Here is a 10950-nt window from a genome sequence, read left to right as displayed (position 1 = left end):
GTTTTTCTCATTTTGAGGGCAGTAGTAGTTGAACTGGTCACTTCAAATAGACTGAATGCCTACAAGTGATACTCTTTTCATTTAAAGAGTTTTTATGTAGTTTTTAAGGGTGACATGATCTTATGTCAATCATTGTCAACGACACTAGAAGAGTTAAAGAATCTCAGCATGTGACAACGGCAAACATCGTAATACAACCAGTTTTTTCAAATCAATGCTCTAAGCCATATGCATGCCGCATGAAGTTGCATAATGATTTTCTAAGAAATGCAAGATTTTCAGTCAACTCGATGTTGTTTCAAATTTGGAATATTCAGTCAAGCTAGATTTTAGTTGCTAGGCAAACATAATGAAAACGACAATGCCCAAGTCCTTAAAGTACAGTATACTGAAGTCTCAAAGATTCACAAGAGAACAGTGCAGTGTAGTGTTGGCTGGAGGTGGTATTCCTTTTTCTTGTCATGAAAAATTAATATCTAACCTTATTATCAATTAAAACTTTCTTTTATTTACATTTGGTTCTAAATCTTATCATGCTGTCTTCTCACCATTTGCCTGGGTCCTGTTTTATTTTGTGTATTTTGCTGAAGGTATTCATTATCATGCCCTTGCAATATGGAGAATAATCGTAATTTCCACTCTATGAAGCACACAGGAGCCCAAATTTCACAAAATTTAGTAAAAAATCCATATTCACGCCACACCCAGCCGGCTATAAGTCCAATGTGTCCATGTCTTATTATGGAATATGTACAGAAAGATGTTACACAGAAACATTTTATTGATCAAAAATATAGTCATTAAGTTGATCAAAAATATAGTCATTAACCAAATCATAAACATTCGGTGCGGAGTGCGTCCACCGATGATGGAGTATTAGGGCCACACAAAGAAATTTAAAAAACCATTACTATGAGATTGTCATAATGTTACGAGAATAAAGTCATACAGTAAGTTGTAATACTACGGGAAACAATTTGGAATATTATAAAAATAATGAAGTCATACGTTGTAATATTACAAGATTGAAGTCGTAATGTCAGGAGAATAAGGTCATACTTTGGAAAACTACGATAAAAAAGTTATACGTTATAAGAAAAAAGTTATATTACCAGAATAATTAAGTCATACATTGAAATACTTATTTCGAGAATTAAGTCGTAATATTACCATAGTAAATGTCGTAATGTACGTAATGTATTACGAAAAAATGTCAAGTCTGAATAATACGTAACCACGTAATATAATGAGAAAAAAGTCGTAATTTTGTTTATGTAATATTGCAATACTGAAGGCGTAATATTACGACAAAAAAGTAACATTACAGGATTAAAGTTGTTATATGTATCTTTAAGTTGCGTAGCATGTATGGATAGACTGCAGCTAATTTAGCTAAAATTACATGAGGTACATAATGCTACATTGCATATTGATTAGAATTGAACAATTCTAAAGTAGAGCGTCTTTTCTCATTATATTACGTAAAGTTACAGAATATTTAGACTTTTTTTCTCGTAATATTACGACTTTAGTCTTGTAATATCAAGATGCATGACTTTATTCTCGTATTGTTACGGGACTAAAGTCGTAATATCATTCTCATAGCCCTACAGTATTTTAAGTTTCTATCTTTTTGTGGCTGTAACACTCCGTTGCATCCTATGTAGCTAAATAATGTGTTAAAAACATTTTTGCTTTCTTTAAAGTCATGCTTATACAAAAGCACTCATGTATCATCCACAATAACCTATGCAAAGATAAATATTGTTGGTCTCCGTTTGTCCTATGACGGGGTGTTTTTTTTTTCCCCCCTTTTTTAAAATAGCTGTATTTATTATACCATACAATAATTTAATGTACATATGGGTATGCCTTTTGGCTCTATCACGCTGTCTGTGAAATCAGCACCACTATATTATATAATATTATATTATATATTTATACATATTATACTGGATGGCTGCCATTGACAACAATGGACGTTCAGTCTATTTGAAGTGCTTCAAAAGGATTGCACGTCTTCTAGTGATAAACTCATTTAAATTCAAACAGAAAAATGATTGGACGCCACACGATTGGATGTCTGTTATTGTCAGTGGCACTAAAAGAGTATAATACAGTTATGTTTATGTCATGGGTGAGATTTTTATTTATAAAAAATGTCAAACTTGCTACAACAATATAAGGCAGTAGGGTTGAACAATTTAAAACGTAGTATTTTAAGCTTCATTATGTACTACACATTTTCAATGGGAGAGAGGAAATTTTTTTCCATGTGACCGAAGCCATAATAACACAAAAAGATACAAAAACCTATGTGACGTCATCCTTTTTATATATTTGTCTGTCTAATTGTATTGTGGTTACCCAATACACTGTGCAAAAATAAAGTAGTGCCTGGAAAAAGTGAAGCAGTGTTTGTCAGAATTTATGTCGCGGTCCGTCACAGAAATTGAAACATGTACATAACAAAAAATGCTTTTATAAAAGACGAAAGAAAAATATACCGTACACCCAGCAGATACAATTTGGTTTTATCGCGATTAATAAATAATAAAGCTAATTATAGTGCACAGCTCAATATTTAACAGAGATCTCATGCTTTCAGTGGTCGGCTTCAGTGTGTGTGTTGTTCAGTGAAAAAGTGCTGCCATCTTTTCTTTAACAGGAATGCCTCATAAACAATGTATGACAAGCAAATATCAGGTAAAGTGCACTCTGTGAATCCCTTCACGTTTTTAGGGTTAGAGAAATATATATGTAATCTTTCCCGCTATTTGTTGCAAGCAATACCGCATTCAGCACTTAGGCCACTTTTTAAAAATCCTTAAATATTTTCATCTGTTATCCACATTGTGGAAGTACAACAAGGTATTAGTGCCGGACAATGAAAATACATGAATGAATGAATAAAATAAATAAATAAATAAAAGCCTGAACAAGTAGTGCCATTAAGAGGAAAAAATCGTATTATGATTAGAAAAAAAGTAGTATTACGTAATTTTAGGTGATATTAAGAAATTAATGTAATATTAGAAGATTAAATCATTAATTTAGGAAAATAAAGTCCTAATAATACAAGAATAAAGTCGTAATATTACGATATTTAAATTTCGATTACGATAATTAATATTTTTTATATAATTATTATAATTATATATATATATATATTAATAATAATAATTAATAATATATATTATATATACAGGGTGACCCAAAAAAAAGTTTACACTCAGTTGACTGCTTGTTTAAAAGCCATTGAAACATATCTAAATAGGTTGTCAATGCTTAAATGATTCATTAAGGTCACTAAATGCAGCTGGTAATCTCTCGTCTCTACAATTCCTGTGCTTCTGCTGAAAATGAAGACAACTTTAGCTGTACCTGAATTGCTGCGTGCCGGTCTAACACCTACTGAGATTGCAGCAAATCTGAGAATATCCAGATGTGCATTCTACAAAGTTAAAAAGAAACTGAAAGATACTGGAACAGCCTTGCGAAAACCTGGGTCTGGAAGTGCCGATCTGTGCAGACCAAAAAGTTGATTGACAAGGTGATATGTGGCCACCCCAGAGTCCAGATCTCAATCCCCTGGATTATAACATATGGGCAACTGTGGAGGACAGTGCCTGTAAGAAGCCACAAACTTCTGTGGCAGCCTTGGAGAGGTCCATTGTTAGATCTTGGGAAAAGATGACAGCATCCCACATAAAGAAGACCTGTCAAGCATTCCGCAGGCGCCTGGAGGCTGTTGTGACACTTAAGGGAGGACACATTGAAAAATAGAGTGTACTGTACATGTTCTTTACAATAATGTATAATTTGTGATTAAATTCTAATTCTAAGATGAATAAACATGGCATTTAAGTTGTATTATGGCAGTGTAAACTTTTTTTTGGGTCACCCTGTATTATATTATTATAATTTATAATATTATAATATTTATTTGATAATATTACGAGATTTAAATCATAAGGTTACGAAAATTAAATTGTAATTCTACAAAATTAAAATCCTACGACTGCGGGGATAAAGTCATGATTTACTATTAGTTTAAATCAGTAATATTAAGAATTGTAATATTTTGACAATAAAGTCATAAGATTATGAGATTTAAATTGTAATATTGAGATTAAAGTATTAATAAATAATAAATACTACATAGTTTGACGTAATATTACAAGACATAATGCTGCACCGCCTGTGATATGAGATTTAAATCGTAATATGTAATATTATGAGATTAAAGTATTGATAATAAACTATTATTACGTAGTTTTCAGTAATATTACATGACATAACGCTGCACCGCCTGTGATATTACGAGATTCAAATCATGTGATAATATTACGAGAAAAAAGTTGCAATATTACGACATCAATCTCATAAGATTACAAAGTACGACCTTACTCTTGTAAAATTATGACCTTTTTCTCCTAAAATTCTGACTATAATCTCGTAATATGATTTTATTGTCATAGTTTTATATAATTATATTTTTTTCTATGTTTGGCTGTAATACTCAGTCGTAGTTTCTCCCCCTGATGTACAAACCCTTCAGCCTGCCTTGGAGAGAAGGAAGGAATGTTGCATGATGATGTCATTGCGGGTAGAGAACTTTTGTGAGTCTGTCTTGATAAACTGGGACACAATATTTAAATATTTGTAAATGCACTCTTGATAAAATTGCTTTTTGTTTTCTACATGCCAAGATCGACACGGTTCATTATCCTGCAGCCATTTGCGTCAGAAGAATTAAGTGTCCCACAGACACACATAGGTGTTTTTCCATCTTACTGCTGTTGATCATTTAATAACATCATCCCGCCACTGCACAATAGCTTATTAATGACCACTTAACTACGATCACATGCAGCTGCTGTATAACTTATTGATGCACTGGCCTCATTATTTAATAAAGAACACAATGTGAAATGCACCCTGTTCACTATTGAGTTAATGGACCCAAAGGCAGATGAGTTTTGACATCACAACACAGTGCACACACAGTAGAGAGTGGCTAAGATGTTCAGTGCTTTACCAATAAAGTTTAAAGCAATCTAAATCAACATTAATAAATGATTCGATTGGGCCAAAGAAAAGTGCTGTTTAACTCATTGGCTGCCATTTATGGTGATTAATAATAATAATAATGCATTTTATTTATAACGCACTTTACATTTGCAAAACAAATCTCAAAGCGCACATTGCCAAAAAAAGAAAAACAATAATAAATAAAATAAATAAAAAGACTAAGAATAAAAGTAAAAGTAAAACAGACACGAGCACAGATAAAATCAGATACCAATCAGATAAAAGTAAGACAGTCAAATAAAATGAGCTAGAATAAGCTTTTTTAAAAAGATGAGTTTTTAGTCCTTTTTTAAATGCATCCACCGTCTGCGGGGCTCTGAGGTGGTCTGGGAGGGCGTTCCACAGACGGGGAGCAGCAGCTGCAAAGGCCCTGTCGCCCATAGTCTTGAGCCGAGTCCTGGGCTGGAGTAGACGATGCTGTTGGCCTGACCGGGTTCTGGCTGAGGTATGTGATGTGAGGAGTTCGGTGAGGTAGGTGGGGGCTACACCGCGTAGACAGTGATGGGTGTGAAGGAAGATTTTGAATTCAATACGGAAGTGAACAGGGAGCCAGTGTAGGGTACGAAGGATGGGGGTGATGTGCTCATGTTTACGCACCCTCATCAGGACTCTGGCAGCGCTGTTTTGGACTTACTTTGTAGGCTCTTGCCAGGGATCTCAATGAGGAGTGCGTTGCAATAATCCAACCTGGAGGAGATAAAGGCATAGACGAGTCTCTCTGCAGCAGGACGGGAGAGAGATGACCGGAGTTTGGCAATATTGCGGAGGTGAAAGAAGGAGGTTTTGCAAATGTAATTGATGTGATTGTTAAAGCTATGATGGGGGTCAAACCTGACTCCCAAATTAGTCACAGAAGGGGAGAGGGAAAATTTGTGGCCGAAAAAGGAGCCTGAGAAAATGGGGGCGGAACGGAGCTGGTGAGGAGTACCAATGTGAATAGCTTCTGTTTTGGAGCTGTTCAGCTGCAGGAAGTTTTCACTCATCCAAGCCTTTATCTCCTCCAGGCAGGAGTCAAGTTGAGAAACAGAGGAGGAGGGGGTGGAGGACGGAGTGACCTTGAAATATAGTTGTGTGTCGTCAGCATAGCAATGGAATTGTATTCCATGCCTGCTGACGACACGACCGAGGGGTAGTATGTAAATGGTGAAGAGGGTTGGACCGAGCCCTGGCGGACTCCGCAGACGACAGTGTTAGGGCGGGATTTAGCATCCCCCAGGGCTACAAACTCGGTCCTTCCCGTGAGGTATGGGTTAAACCACTGAAGGGCAGTGCCAGAGATACCTATATCGTGTTGGAGGCGGTGAAGGAGGATGTGACGATCAACAGTATCAAATGCAGCAGAGAGGTCGAGAAGGATAAGGAGGGAAGTAGAACCGGAGTCAGAGGACATCAGAAGGTCATTGGTGACCGGTGATTGATCGGAAACCATTAGTCGGAACGAACCAGATTCACATGTGGGATTCCTCAAGGGTTCATTCTCGGACCACTTTTATCTAACATCTATACGCTTCTTCAGATCATGGAACAGTATGATATCTCCTATCACACCTATGCAGATGACACACAACTCTGCATTTCAGTGTCCCCGTATGATTATAGTCCCTTAGTCTACCTGAGTAAATCAAATCAATGAATGGATGTGCCAGAATTTTCTCCAGATAAATATGGCGTAGACAGAGGTGATCATTTTTGGGCCAAAAACGGAAAGGTCAAAGATTAGCATGCATGCACCTTGGCAAAATGTCACTTACAGCTACAAATGAAGTCAGAAATCTTGGCGTAACTATTGACATAGACCTAAAGTTTGACAGCCATTTAAAGTTCGTCACTAAATCTCCCTATTACCACCTAAAGAATATAGCCAGAATTAAGGGGCTTTTTGTCTAAAAAGACATGGAAAAACTTATCCATGCATTCATGTTTAGTATATAGGATTAACGCAACAGTATATTTACAGGTCTTGATAAAAAATCAGTCAGGAAGCGGCAGCTAGTACAGAATGCTGCTGCCAGATTCCTTACAAATACAAGGAAACTGGTTCATAATACACCGGTTATGAAATCGTTACACTGACTTCCAGTGAGTTAAGGCTAGACTTTATATTACTATTGCTTGACTACAAAACAATCAGTGGCCTTGGACCAAAATCCATGCTTGATTTGTTTGACCCATATGAAGCATCTTAGACCCTTAAGGCTGTCTTGAACTGGTCTGCTGTAGGTTCCAAGAAAAAGAACCAAGCAGGTTGAGGCAGCATTTAGTTACTACGCTCACCTCTGGAACAAGTTACCTAAAGGTCTGAAGTGTGCTCAAACTGTTAGCTTTTTTAAATCAGGGCTAAAAACACTTATTGTTTGCCACAGTATATTCACAACTGTGTACAGTGAGGAGCAGACGTATTTGCATCCCTTGTAGTTTTGCTAGTTCACCCATTTATGAAATAGGTAGAGGTCTGAAATTTCAATCATAGATGCACTTCCACTTAGAGACATAATCTAAAAAAAAAAAATCCGGAACTCACATTGTATGATTTTTCAATTATTTATTTGTAATTTACTGTGCTTCATAAGTATTTGTACCCCTCAGGAAATCAGTGCTAATAATTAGTGCAGAACCCTTTGTTTGCAAATACAGAGGTCAGACGCTTTCTGTAGTTCTTCACCAGGTTTTGACATATGGAAACAGGGATTTTGGCCCATTCTTCCACACAAATCTTCTCTAGATCTGTCAGGTTTCAGGGCTATCGTTGAGAAACACGAAGTTTCAGCTCCATCCAAAGATTTTCTTTTGGATTGAGGTCTAAAGACTGGCTAGGCCACTCCAGAAACTTGATATGCTTTTTACACAGCCACTACTTGGTCAACTTGGCTGTGTGCTTTCGATCATTGTCAAGTTGGAAGATCCAGCCACGACGCATCTTCAAGTCTCTGACTGAGGGAAGGACGCTGCGGCTGAAATCTGACGATACATTTCACTATTCATCCATATACAGTACAGTTGTCCTGTCCCCCTTTGGTGAAAAGCAGCCCCAAAACATGAGGCTTCCACCCCCCATACTTCACAGTGGGGATGGTGTTCTTAGGATTGTACTCATCCTTCTTTTTCCTCCATACACGACAAGAAAAGTTTTCACCAAAAAGTTCTACTTTGGTCTCATCTAACCCCATGACTTTTTCCCATGACCCCTCTGCATCATCCAGATGGGCCTGGCAAACTTCAGACGGGGCTTCTCATGTACTGGCTTCAACAGCGGAACCTTCTGAGCAATGCATGATTTTAAAGAATTGCACCTAGGGATGGGAATTGATAGGATTTTTACGATTCCGATTCCATTATCGATATTGCTTAACGATTCGATTCTTTATCGATTCTCTTATCGATTCTAATTTGGGGAAAAAGAAGAACAAACGTTTTGATTGGCATCGAGTTTGTTTAATCAGAAGTCACAACCTTACAAACTCACAACGAGATCAAAAGAGGCTCAAAGCCTCTATGTTAACTGTGGCAATAAGTGGCAAATACACAAGAATGTGTAACATTTTACTGAAACATTTATCTAATAGAAATAAAAAATATTGGTATATATTGGCAAATAGGTTGTTGTTCTGCCTTTGGCAATATGTGTTAAAGCAGGGGTCCCCAAACTTTTTCCTGTGAGGGCCACATAACTTTTCTCTTCTCTGATGAGGGGCCGGGGTCAGTTTGTAACAGAAAAAGTGTGACGATTGCAGAAGTGCATAGAGGTAAAAAAATATTGTTTTTCAGAAAGCCACAATCAAATAACCCTTTCTGGATTCTTCACGGAACGAAAGTAAATAAAATAAAAATGATAATAATAATAATAAAAACACTATTAATCAAATAGATAATAACCAAATAACCCTCTCTGAATTCTTCAAGGAAAAGGCCAGGAAATAACACGATTGAGAAAAAAAAAAAAATTCAAAATGGCCGGACCAAATGTGGAGGTGGGCCGTATTTGGGCCGCGGGCCGCAGTTTGGGGACCGCTGGGTTAACGTGTATTATTTACCATTACATTGAAATGCATGCCTTTTAGTTTTTGTGGCGCTTACACGCTCAACTGGGGGCGCCCTTGCGCTTCCTCACGCGAAGAAGAACGCGCTCACGTGAAGAAGAGTGCGCTTACACCCGAAGAAGAAATGCCGCATCCAAGCGAATGAGCGAGTTAGTGAGAGAGGGAAACACTTCTACGAGCCTACGTTCTTTTTTAATGTTAATATCTACAGAGGCAACGCCTGTGTGTATCATCTTTTGTGTTGTTGTTGTTGTTGTTGTGTTTCCACTCGCGATCGGACACTTAAATCCAGTTGTGGAGTGGTTTGAACGATGTGCTAATGCTAGCGAACGAATGCTAACCGTTTGTTATTATTGTTATTAGCAGCTAATCATCGCTGATTTACGTTGATGCAAACCTGTTTGTTATTGGGTACGAAATTGATTTGTTTCATTTCTATTCTTAGTTTCACTCTTCAAGTGATGGTTGAATAAAGTCAGCAAATTATACCAACGTCTTCTGCATCGTCATTTGGGAGTTTAGCTAGCTGTATAGCCAGGACTGAGCCTTAGCCTCTCTGTGAGGACAGCGCAGTCGTATTCCCTCCCGATGCAGTTATCTCCACCTTGCAATGACTGCAAGTCATTGCAAGGTGCACCTTGCAATGACTGCAAGTCATTGCAAGGTGGTCACTTTGTTGTAATTTTTCCTCGTGAAGTGAAGACACACTTTGGAGCGTTTGGACCTACGTGCTGTCATTGTTATGTTTATGGCTGCAATGCTCGTGCCTACCCGTCGTAACCTTTCATTTTCACACTCTTTCCTGGTGAAGTGTAGTCAAACTTTGGAGCGAGTGGTTCTTGGTGCCATGCTAGTTTGATGCGTCTGGACAACAAGACACGTCACGACGCAATACGCGTCTTTAGGAATCGTTAAAGGGATCGTTAAGGCTTTTTCAATGTGATGTCGAGGCCTCGAAACACTCGGAACCGGTTCCCATCCCTAATTGCACCATAGTGTTCTACTGACAGTTGCCTTTGAAACTGTGCATCCAGCTCTATGCAGATCATTGACCAGCTCTTTCTGTGTAGTTCTAGGCTAAGTCCTCACTTTTCTCATCATGAGTGATGCCCCACGAGGATCCGCAGTCTAAGGTAGATTATCAGTCAGGTTTAGCCTTTTCCATTTTCTAACATTTGCTGCAACTGTTTTATTCTCACCATGCTGTTTTCCAATTGTCCCATAGCCTTTTCCAGCTTTGTGGAGCTCAACAATTTTTCTCTGGTGTCTTTTGAAAGTTGTCTGGTCTGGCCCATGGTAGCAGCTGGCTTAATGACTTAGTGTGGGGTGCAGAGATGACAATAATGAGCACAAAGGGGTGGTGGGTGGTTTACTCATGGGGTAAAGGAGGACTTTATGGGGGTTGACTGACAACTCTTTCAGTGTCATAATTATTGCTGATTCTCAGGAGTACAAATACTTATGAACCTCAATAATTACAAATAAATTGTAAAATCATTCAATGCAAGTTCTGGGGAAAAATATAGATTATGTATATGAGTGGAAATGCATCTATGATTGAAATTTCAGACCTCTATATTTTCTAAGTGCGTGAACTTACAAAAATTACAAAGGGTGCAAATACTTCTGCTCCTCACCCTTTCAAATTTTAGGTTATTTGCCTTTTATTCTTTTTATTGTTCACTTCCATTCCTGATTCCAATTGTTTTTTGATTCTCTTGATGACTTAATGTTATTTTTGTGTGTCATTTCATTACCAGTTTCAAATTTCAACTTTTTGATATAAAGTGATTTTTATGAATCATTTTATCTCTCTGTG

Source organism: Corythoichthys intestinalis, chromosome 15, assembly GCF_030265065.1.
Source record: "Corythoichthys intestinalis isolate RoL2023-P3 chromosome 15, ASM3026506v1, whole genome shotgun sequence".
In the NCBI taxonomy this organism is placed as follows: domain Eukaryota; kingdom Metazoa; phylum Chordata; class Actinopteri; order Syngnathiformes; family Syngnathidae; genus Corythoichthys; species Corythoichthys intestinalis.
This window is presented reverse-complemented; position numbering follows the sequence as displayed.